This window comes from Phocoena sinus, chromosome 5 (assembly GCF_008692025.1).
Source record: "Phocoena sinus isolate mPhoSin1 chromosome 5, mPhoSin1.pri, whole genome shotgun sequence".
In the NCBI taxonomy this organism is placed as follows: domain Eukaryota; kingdom Metazoa; phylum Chordata; class Mammalia; order Artiodactyla; family Phocoenidae; genus Phocoena; species Phocoena sinus.
In genome coordinates, this window is record NC_045767.1 from 72,867,106 (window position 1) to 72,878,585 (window position 11,480).

The 11,480-nt window shown below is 40.8% G+C and overlaps 1 protein-coding gene across 7 annotated transcripts in view; it reads right to left on the reverse strand.

The window, feature by feature from the left end:
• FRYL (FRY like transcription coactivator) overlaps nt 1-10,405 on the reverse strand; it is a 246,337-nt gene extending 235,932 nt beyond the window's left edge. For all 7 annotated transcript variants that reach the window (XM_032632199.1, XM_032632198.1, XM_032632203.1 and 4 more), the window contains exon 1: nt 10,165-10,405. The gene's annotated coding sequence lies outside the window, so the exon portion shown is untranslated. The remainder of the gene's footprint in view (nt 1-10,164) is intronic.
• Between the last annotated feature and the right edge of the window lie 1,075 nt (nt 10,406-11,480).

Consider the following 11,480-nt stretch of genomic DNA (forward strand, 5'->3'; position numbering starts at 1 on the left):
CTGACTTCCTGATCCAGGGTTGCAAGTTGGGGTCTGTCCTGCAGTTTTCAGAGTATCTAGAGGCAAATGCAGCAGTGGCAGAGGTGGCACGAGGTCTGGATTCCAGCACGGCTCCCAAGGTGGCCTCTGAGCTGCCCTGGTGAGTTACCTCTGGATTGACCCCCTAAAACCTGTTGTTAGGCCCTTCTGACAATTCTGTAAGCACCTAATACCTTGTATGAAATCTCTTCTAGCTTAAGATACTCAGAAGGGTTTCTGTTTGTGACGCTGACTACACCCACAGTATTGCAGTAGATAAAAGTCTCCTAAGGGAGAGGTAGCAGTTTCACACCCTGGAGGGGTTGTTTGTGATGTCCTCACCTGTTCACTTTCAGCAGATCACAACATGCTGCAGCCCGCATGGGCCCAAGTAAGTAGATCTGCAGATCTCAGGAGAATTATGATATCACTCCTGGATGGATTTTTAAGATTTTTGCAAAGAAAGCCAGATTAAACATAATATTAATAAGCAAAATACAAGCAAGCAACAAGAAAATGGGAGAGCTGACAACTGCCTGTTACCAATACCAGTGCTTTATCAAAAGCTGTAAGGTAAAAATGTGATTATCTTGTAAAACATAATCTATAAAACTTTTTAGAAGAAAATACAGGGAAAAAAAGTCTTTGAGACCTAGGACTAGGTGAACAGTCCATAGACATGACACCAAAAGAACAATCATAAGAGAAAAAACAATGATTAAATGCACTACATGAAAATTTAAAACTTTTTTGCCTCTGTAAAAAATCCCTGTTAAGAGGATGAAAAGACAAGCTGTGGATGGGAAGAAAATTTGTGCCAATCACATATCTAACAAAAGACATATCTAGAATATATAAAGAACTCTCAAAACGCAACAATGAAAACCCAATTTGCTCATTAGGGAAACAATTTGACCACTAGGGAAAGGCAAACTGAAACCACAATGAGCTATCACTACACAACTATTAAAATGACTAAAATTTTTTAAAAACAGTGAACAAAACCAAATTCTGGCAAGCATGTAGAGAAGCTGGCTCTTTCATACATTGCTGTTGGGAATATATAGCCAGTCTGGAAGATAGTCTGGCCATTTCTTGTAAAACTAAACATACACTTACAATACAACCCAGCAATTACACTCTTGGGCACTTATACCAGAGAAATGAAAACTTATGTTCACACAAAAACCTATATACAAATGTGCATAGTAGTTTTATTTGTAACAGCCAAAAGCTGGAAACAACTCCTATGCTCTTCAACAGGTGAAGAGTTAGCATACTTTGTACTGTCGTACATCCATACACTGAACCCTACTCAGCACTAAAAAGAAATGAACTACTGATACATACAACAGCTCGGATGGTTCTCTAGGGCACTGGGTTGGGTGAACAAAGTCCATCTCAAAAGGTTACATACAGTATGATTCCATTTATGTAACATTCTCAAAATGACACAATTATAGAGATGGGGAACAAATTACAGGTTGCCAGTAAATAGGAGTGAGGAGGGTGGGGAGGGTGGGGAAGGAGGAGACCTTGAGCTGCGTAAGGGAGTTCTTGGTAGTGATGGAACAGTACTGTATCTTGATTGTGGTGGCGGTTAAATGAATCCAGACATGAAATGTTATCAAATTGCATAGAACTATACACACACATACACATGAATGAATGCATTAAAAAACATGAAATCTGAATATGGCTACTTAACAGTACTGTACCAACGTTAGTTCCCTGGTTTAATGTTGTTATAAATATGTTGTGTTATATAAGATATTACAACTGAGGGACACTGAATGAAGGTTACACCGGACTCCTTGTACTATTTTTGCAACTTGCCATGAATTTATAATTATTTCAAAATAAAAAGTTTTTTTTAAGTGAAGACATTCAATCATACTTATTTTTAAAATTACTAAGATTTTAGGTGGAATCAAAAACATGGAAATAATACATTTTAAATTGTTCTAAAATATTTTTCATCTTTATCTCATTATTTTTGTTAATGTCTTTTTATGTTCATAATATTATAGTACATAGTTTACAACAAACATACACATATTGGGAATGCAGATACATTTTTTTATGCTGCTGGAGTGTGACATAAAACTTTTGCAGACCTCTGTTACAGAGGCTACAATAATCTAAGACTCTATCTTTTACATTTTTTACTTGGGCAAGCATATGCCAGAACAGGAAAAACATGGGATTGAGAATCAAAAAGAACTCAATTTTTTTTTTTTTTTTTTTGCGGTACGCGGGCCTCTCACTGTTGTGGCCTCTCCCGTTGCGGAGCACAGGGGCCGGACGCGCAGGCTCAGCGGCCATGGCTCACGGGCCCAGCCGCTCCGCGGCATGTGGGATCTTCCCGGACTGGGTCACGAACCCGTGTCCCCTGCATCGGCAGGCGGCCTCCCAACCACTGCGCCACCAAGGAAGCCCCAAGAACTCAATTTTTATCCATAGTTTAAAAACAAGTCACAATCTCATCCTCGTCTACAAAATGGAGGAGTCATATTAGATCATTCCCAAGAACAGTCCAGCTCTTAAATATTATGACTCCATGAGTTCTACAACAGGAAAAAGTGAAATAACCATAAAGAAATGTATGACTAAAACTCTAACCAGTATTCACTGAAACTATACTATGGATTCAGTATTGCCAGGAATATTAAATACAATACACAGCCTAAGTTACCATCAACATAAACACAGAAAAGTGCATCTACAAAGACAATTTTACCTCAAAGAAAATAGATTAGCAAAAGATCCTGTTTAAATATAAATATCAAGATAACAGGCATATGTGGCTATTTTATATGCAACCTCACAGTTCTTTAAAGCCTCTAATTTCTGCTCATGGTATTGTATTAGGTTCTGAATTGCAGCAAACAATATACCAATGCATACAGGTATCCTGGTATTCAGGCTGTGGGTTGGGTTCTCACACGAAGTAGACTATCAAGACATCCAGAAAAGAATTATTTTCCATCCACTTAATTATTCTCCATCCACTTGAGTTAGACTTAATACGACAGAATTTTAAGAGATCCATTATTCAGGGGAAGTTAAATATACCACCCTGATATACTTCTAAGCAGTAAAAACCAACACAAGGTCCTAGCACGAAAGCTCGATGCACAGGAAGTTCTTCAGTTTCTCACCCAGAACCTTCTATCATTTTTATCCACCATTCAACAAGTGGTTATGGGTTCTAGTCTCATATCACATGGAAAATACCAAATCAGAAAGGTGAGTAAACTACTACAGGTGAGTGTAATGAGAGCAAACAAAGAGATACAGTTAACAATAAAGTAATAAGCAAATCTACTCCCCAAAACCAAACATGCTTTAGAAAGGAATGGTTTCACCAACAAATGAACAAAATATGGTGGTCTGTATATTGCTGACTGAGGAGACTAATGGCTGGAGATTCTGCAAATACACTGTGATGAGTTCACTGACACCCAAGACACATGAATGGAACCACCAAAGTAATAATCTTTTTTTACTAGTATTTATAGACAGCACTATCCATCTTAAATTTTCTTAATGGAGAAGAAAACTGAAAATCACATTTAAATTATCTTTCCAGCATTCTTTAGTATTGAACTAAATTACATCACATCTGAATGTTACCATGAAATATAGACACACCCAAAAAAAAGAAAAAAAAAAAACCACACACAAAAGAGGACAAAACAAAACAAGGAGTCCTGAGAAGTTGAAATATGTTGAAATTCATTCAGGCAACAAGGCGTATCTGTGAATGTTTTACAGCCTAAAAAAATGAAGCTGCACTGCAGTAAATGAACAAACTAATATCCCCTTCTTCAATTCCCAGATGCCCTTTAAAAAAACACTACCACCACCATTTCAACCTCTCTGAAGTACGGTTGTTCTAAAATAGAAATGTATCTCACAACTGCTGTCACCCAAGAGCAACATTCAGTTGGTAAAAACTTTATGTTGACATTTCCTAAAAGTTCAAGAATGCAGTGGCATCAAAGTGTCTTAGGTTTGATCAAAAAATGGTCATTCAAAATAATCTTAAAAAAAAAAGATCAGAAGCCTGTAAAACTACAATCAATGGAGATACAGAAAATTCTCAAGACTAAATTGCATCCTTTTACTTTAAAAGATAGTACATATAAAGAACTTATTACTTAGTAAGCACTCAATAATTGTAGCTGCTATTATTACTATGAGACAGAAAATAAGGACTAGAGAGCTGATGAAAATATCTATGATCATAGTGGTGTGAGGCAACCAATATACACTTATTAAGTGCCTACAAGGTCTCAGCACTGTGCAGGGGCAATACAAGTTCATCACAATCAACTTACGCAGCACTATCTCTGATCAAATAAATGACAAGTTGCGCAATATATTCTGAACCAATAAGGTAAACATCAAGTTACATTCAGCAATGATTAGAACTTACCAAGTACTTTCAACTTCTTTCAAAGTACTGTCCTTTATTTAAGTCCAGTATACAGAACTTGAGACAAATTACTTACTTGTAGAGAGAGTCACCAAAGGATTAAATAAACATAAAAGTGTCACCAAAATGAGTCTTTTTCTTTCTTTCTTTCAAAATGAGTCGTGATTTTTATAGGGGGAAAAAAATCTCTTTTCCCATTTCTCTCCAGGCTTAGGTAGAATAAGGATTTAGATTAATTCCCTCTTAAAGAAAATCTTTCTAAACTTCGAGGGTCATGAAAAGACCCTCTCTACTCCTAGGATTTATGCGCATTAGAGGGACGGATTTACACAGGAATGCACATTTATTAAAATGTTATCTTTTATTTATATGAAATGTCCAGAATAGCAAATGTATAGAGATGGAATGTAGATTAGCAGTTGCCTAGGGCTGAGAAGGGAGGTAAGGAAGGTGATGGGGTGATGAAAAAGTTCTAAAACTGGTTGTGAGAGGTGTACAACTCCAGAATATACTAAAAACCATTGACTTGTACACTTTAAATAGGTGAATTGTATGGCATGTAAATTATATCTCAATTAAGCTGTCATTTAAAAATTTTAACTCTTCTCAAAACTCGACAAATCACACTTGGTGCATTATGGTCAAACTCCATAGGATGTATCCTTGGTCAGATATTCTTCTTAGCCTGGTTGACTCCATCACTGACAATTCTACAAGGCCCCTTTCTCAACAATCTGATTCTTTCCACACCAATACAAAGATCGAGCAACAGAACAGGCTTGCAGGGAAAGGAGGTAGTCCATTTTGTAAAAGTTAGAAATACTTCACACTATATTTTAATACAAGTGATTTTTCAAAACAATTATTTTCATAACATAAAAAAATCCTGATAAAGCTATCTATTTATTATAGCATTTTGAGTTTAAAAGAATGTGTTAATACTCTATCAGTAAACTGTGAATTACCTACTAGGATACAGATACAGTGTCATAATGGTGGTCTATGAAATGGACGATCCTTGTAGGGTATAAGGAAAGACACATCAACATCTGCAGAATTTCTGAAATATTCTGCCTCACAGGAATAGCAGTGCTTGAAATTAAAAAAAAAAAATTCTACAGCTCACAGATTTACTTTAACAGGCTCCAGGACCCCAACCCACCTCCTATGGAATACCAGGTTTGTTTGTTAGGATACTTTGAAAGAAGCTATACAGAACAACAAACAAGGGCGAATAACAAATCACCTAGAAGTACACGTCATGTATGCTACCTTTCATCCACATGTACCACTCTGTCTATTTAAGGATCCTACTCAGAGGAGCTCATAGCTTGGGGTCCAGACAGACTTCATCATCCTATTCTCAGTGCCTACCTGGTGCACAAATTAGGTGTAGTTTTCAATAAAAACTTGCTGAATAAACAGAGATTTCTCACCTGATTAGCCCTGGCTGCTTGCAGCTGGGTTTTCTATTTAGGAAACTTTGGAAAACTTTTTCCCACCTGGGCTGGCTTAAAGAAGCACCCAGAACAACAGAATCTTATCACCTCCTTCATCAGCCCAAATTGTAGCTCTCTTTTTATAATGAGCAACATAAGGGTAGAGTAAAACCTCTGCCTGTGAACTGATGAGAAACAAATATCTTCCTACATTCCTCCAGGGGCTACTGTAAGCAGTGCCAGTTGGCAGTCTCGCAGCAATTTTTAATGCTCTCTAGAGACGAGAAGAATCAAGAAATGAGAAGAGATTAGGCTTACGGTATGTACTCCAAAAACATTTTAGCGTAAAGATACTTAAAGTGTTCAGGGACACAGGTTTTGACCATTTTTAAAATGATTATGATTCTAATAGTCTATAAATCATAGACTATGTTTTGAACACAGAAATACTGGTGGGAGCCTTGTTTCTCAAGAACAGGTAAAATAACCATAATAACTGAGCCTGGAGAAATTAATAATTATTTATTTTATTATATAAAATAAAAAATAAGTAAGTGTATAAAAATTGATTACCTTTCTCCATTCCCAGTAAACATAACTTACTCAAGTATAATAGTTTAAGGCACTCCTATCTGAAGGTAATAAAAAAAAAAAGGGGAAAAAAAACCTGGAATTAAAAGTCAAACCATTACCAATAGTTATAATGTGATAGGGGGAATGTTAGAGGGGATATTTAGTTTCTAAATTATACATTTCCTTCATAACAATATTTTACAATGAGCATGTGAAACTGGTGATAAGGAAAAAACTGGTTTTTCCTTTAAACACTCATATACTCTTTCCCCAAACAAAACAATATGAACTTTGTTATTGCTTGTGGTTTTACAGACTCTATTGGGGTAATAATAACAAACCTGCTCAAATACTTTAGGCAACAGTAAAAGGGACTGGGGGGGGCGGGCGGGCGGGCAGGCTCCAACTTTTGTTAATGGTTTTTACCAAAATCCACAAGCTAATGAATAAATACACACATAACTATACTGTAAGTCAGAGCATGGCTTGTGCTGTAAAAGGACTTTACAGGAGCAAGAGAAAAGAGCCATCACTTCGGATCAGGAGAACAGGAGAGCTTGCAGACAAGGTGACATTTGAGCTGGGTTATATAGATGATCCCTCTGATGAGGTAACAATAGGTGAAATTCAGAGTACATGCTCTGCCCCCCCAATATTTTATAGATTAAAAATAGTTCAAGTAGTGAACATACACCCCAAACATACTTTATTTTTTTAATTTTTAAAAAATATATTATAAAATTTGCTACATAAAGCAATGAAAACTTTCCCACATCACCTAAGTTTCTTCTACCATTCCACTATTCCTTTACCATTTTGGCATGAATCCTGTGTCACCGTTAGTTTGCACCTGTTACTGCAACGGGATACACATTATCTTTTCCCTATGGATGATAATTTTGCATCTTCCCATTAAACTCCATACCTTTGAGAGCAATGACTGTCATCCATTTCTGCTTTACCTTTCCATAAAACTCCTCAAATAAATGGGTACTCAACAGATGTTGACAGATTAAACCTAATTCTAATAATTGGGACAAGAAACAATCACCATTACAAAAGATGTCCGTGGAACAGATATTATAAACAAATCACAGTTTTGTACACAGAACAAAAAGCACCTAGATTAATATATCTTCCCTCAAACACTAAACCAATTGCTATTCTTTGGTGTAACTTGCTCAGAAAGGTGTTTATTTTAAAAAATAAATATATAAGCCTCTCAAGCAGCCTCTATAGAACATTATCGTTTTCTGTCACAAAGACCTAAGTCAACACATTAATTGGGCACTAGAAAAGTACTAGGTGACACAGTGAATCTGCACAGAAATAGAGGACGGTCCTAGTTCCCAGGGATCTCAATGGACAGTTCACAATTCAAGAAATTCCCTGGCAATGTGTATATTTAGGACAATGTGTTTAAAACAATGTGAAAAGCACACAGGAAAAATATGTTTTCCAGGAAACATAGCCTAGATAGTTCAAAGATAATTCTTTTCGAGTGTTTTCTTTATATGCGATCTTTTAAAAGTTCAGGAATTCTCTCCTCTATTGTTTAAATAAGCTGGTAAGTAAACAAAATTAGAAATTTGGAAGCTTGTTTTAATCTTCTACTTTCTATTCTGCGACGGAAAAGACGATTATGCCAGCAGGCCTGCCTGACATACTTATCAAAGAAGAGGATCAAGGAGAAGAGGAGGAAGGAGGATATTAGGTGTAACAACGCCAGATACCATCAAGATTACTACGAAAGATCATGTGTTCGTGTGTCTACACTTCCTAAATTCTATAGGAAGAGCCAAGTATCTCTCAAATATTATTACCTGAAATTGGCTTTTAGATTTTAGAGAAGTACAGCTTCTCTGTTGTTATTGCTGAGCCTGTGAACTTACGTTATAATGCTGCACACCACTCATATAATCAATGAACACTTTGGAAAGTTGTTAGTATTGCTTAAAAAAAAAACCCGCTGGGCCAGAGGTTTCAATAAAATTCACTTTTCTAGAGAAGTAATTTCACAAAATAGCTCAGAATGTAAGAAAAGACAGGATGGAATGCTATCTTTGATAATGAGTAGCCAAAAAAAGACTACAGAATAACACACACACCGCAGCTTTGTTTATAGGGTTGTAACTTGCACATGCAAGTACTCTACAAAGTACTGCACAAGAAGAAACTGTCAAAAATGAATGTTCATGAGAACATTCCTTTTCTAAATAAGGTCTCTAACAAGGAGGTACTGTTTCTAAATATAATTTCTTTAGCAAGTATTGACAGATATAGAATAGCAGCAGTGCTCAAGATGGAAAAAAAACTTCTTACATTTGTTTTATCAATAGTACAAGTTACTGTTACTAATTATAATGCCTATGGGTTCAGTAGCAGAAATTTACGGAGATATCTGCTGGGCAGAACAGTTACAAAACTAACTTTACTTTTATCAAAAGTTTATTTTTTTCCTAATCCTATAGACCCTAGCAACCTGGAGTTTTTGGTTCTGTTTCGTTTTGCAATTTTTTTTTCCTTCCAAAAGAAGCTCCGCCAGTAAAGTCGAGGTAATACTTTCCACAGTTCAAAGGTTAAGGCGCATTCGGCTCTATATAGAGCTCTAGTTCGTCATCAGCACCGCTCCCTTTTTTTCTTTTCAAATTATCTTGACCTGAGAGAGGTTAATGCTCCCTTACAATGAAAATCCACGAGATAAGCGATTTTAGGTGCCGAGAAATGAAACTGGGTTGAGAGGAAAACACCGACAGCGATCAAGAACCATTTCGCCGTAGAAATAAGCCTCTCCAGAACGCAAGAAACTAAGGTTTTGTCCAAAGAACCTGCCGCCCGGAAGCCACAACTTCCAGCAATTGGCAAAGAAAAGTTACAAGTAAGAGCTCAGCGCCCAGGGAGCCTGCGCCGGTGCGAAGACTGAGACCTGCAAGGACACTCACTGGCCCCCACAGCCCGCAGGCGCTGGCTGCGGTGTCGGTGGGGCCGATTCCGGCTCGGGTAGGCTCGGGGTCTGGGGGTGCGCGGAAGGCGCGGAGCGGCGCGGGCACGGCGCCCGCGTCCGCACCCCTCCCCACTACCGCGAGCAGTGGGCGGAGAGACGAGAGCAAAGGAAAAGCAGGACAATGCTGGGCCGGGCTGGCGACTCCGCGCGCTCAGCAGGTCCTCAGCGTCCTCCTCGCCTGGGGCCGCCAGCTGCCGAACTAAGTTTGCTCCTCAGCCCTGCCTTCCTAGCCGGGGCAGTGAAGCAGTGACCGCCGACCTCCCTCCGCCTCGCCGCGGCCGCCGCCGCCTTCCTCCCCGCGGGGCGGCTCCCGCGAGTCCACGAGGACGCGGCGCGCGCGAGCGCAATGGGGCGCGCGAGGGAGAGGGGGCGCGCAAGGAAGCAGAGCGCGCGCGGGGAGCCGGGCGCGCGGCGCTCCCCGAGGACCCGCTGCCGCTCCGGCGGGTTTTCGGTTGAGGAGGGGGCTGCGCCGCGGCTAAGTGTCCGTTATGAGTCTTGGCCCGGGCGGCGCAGCTTGCCAGCCATTCTGGCCCGCCTCCCCCTCGACTCCCATCAGAAAGGCAGCGAGCGAGGGCCGGCGACCTCGTCTCCCGCCAGGGCTGTGGCCGCCAGTCGGCGGGCATCCCGGCGCCTACCCCTGGGGTGGAAGAGAAAGTGAAATGAAGCGCCTTTCCCCAGGCAACACCTACCCGTCCCCAGTCCAAGTACAGCTGCCTCACTCCTCAGGCGCCGCCGGTCCCCGCCCTCGGGCCCCAGGCTCCGTTCTCTTGACAATGGCGCGTCCCCTTTAAGGAATAATCCGATCGGAACCGATCTGTGGTTAAACCTCCCTCCGACTCTGATTTTAACCGGATTTCTCTCTCTCTCCCCCCAGAGCCCGACGGGCGCCCGGCGGTGCTGCGAGCTCTTCCCACCTCTTCCCCGCCCCGCCCACTCCCTAGCTTTCCTGATTGGCGAGAAACACTACTACAGGAACAGCAGTTTTCGCATCGCACTCGCCAGTCCAGCCGCCGCTCAGAGTTACCCCCACCTTCACCCCGCCCCCTTTCCTGGGTTGGTCCTACCTCTAATCATTCTCCGTCTTCTACTCTATCGTTGCTTTGGAGAACTGGCAGTCAAGGCTCACCCTCCCGCCTCCGGAAAGCGAACTTTATTTTTATTGGTAAAAGGACATCTTCCTGTGCACCTGATTGGGCAAGGAAGGAGTTAGTCTGCACGCCCCTTACCCATTATCGCTCTCTCTCTTTACGGGTTTGAGAAACGGCCGCAAAGTCCTCCCCCCTATTTTGCCTTGTTCTAAGCGCCTTTCCCTTTAAATATTGGTAGGGGTGGTGGACAAACTCACAGCCTGTGTTGGAGAAAGACGGAAAGGGAGAAGAGAAAATTTCAAAATCTTCTCCAGATGAGTAATATATCGGGAACTGGAGCTGGGATACTGTGGAATCTCATCCTTCGGTCTACTGAATGGAGTGGTTAGAAAGAGAATACCTGAAATTCTAGTACTAACTTCTGAGATGTACTCAACAAATTTTCACTCACCGTCCACTCTACTCCTACTGTCGATCCCACTGGCATTTCGCTACTCCAGAGAGCTTTAATAAAAGTATCTGTAAACCTAGAGGTGTCCTTGTTTGTCCCGCATTCATTTAAAAGACCCTTTAAATCGCTTCCATTAAAAGTTCCGTTTAATTCACGTCCTCTGTTGTTATCTCGGGGTTTGTCACGAGAGCTAAATTACTCTTCTGAAAAGATTGAATAGATGCCCACCCACCATGCCAGCCTGCAAAGTTGAAGTCCATCCCCCTTGCTAGAACTGTGCCGGGGGGAGCCCAGGTTGAGCCCAAGCGGGCACCAGAAGTCTATTTCTTGAGAGAATGGGGCAGTCTGGCACCGGAAGCTTAACCCTGCCGCGAAGCCTCACGCATGAAAGAGGAGGAATTCTGCTGCAGCCTGGTGTGGTCTGTGTTAGGAGTTCCCCGGTTTCCCATGGGAACTGCAAGAACCA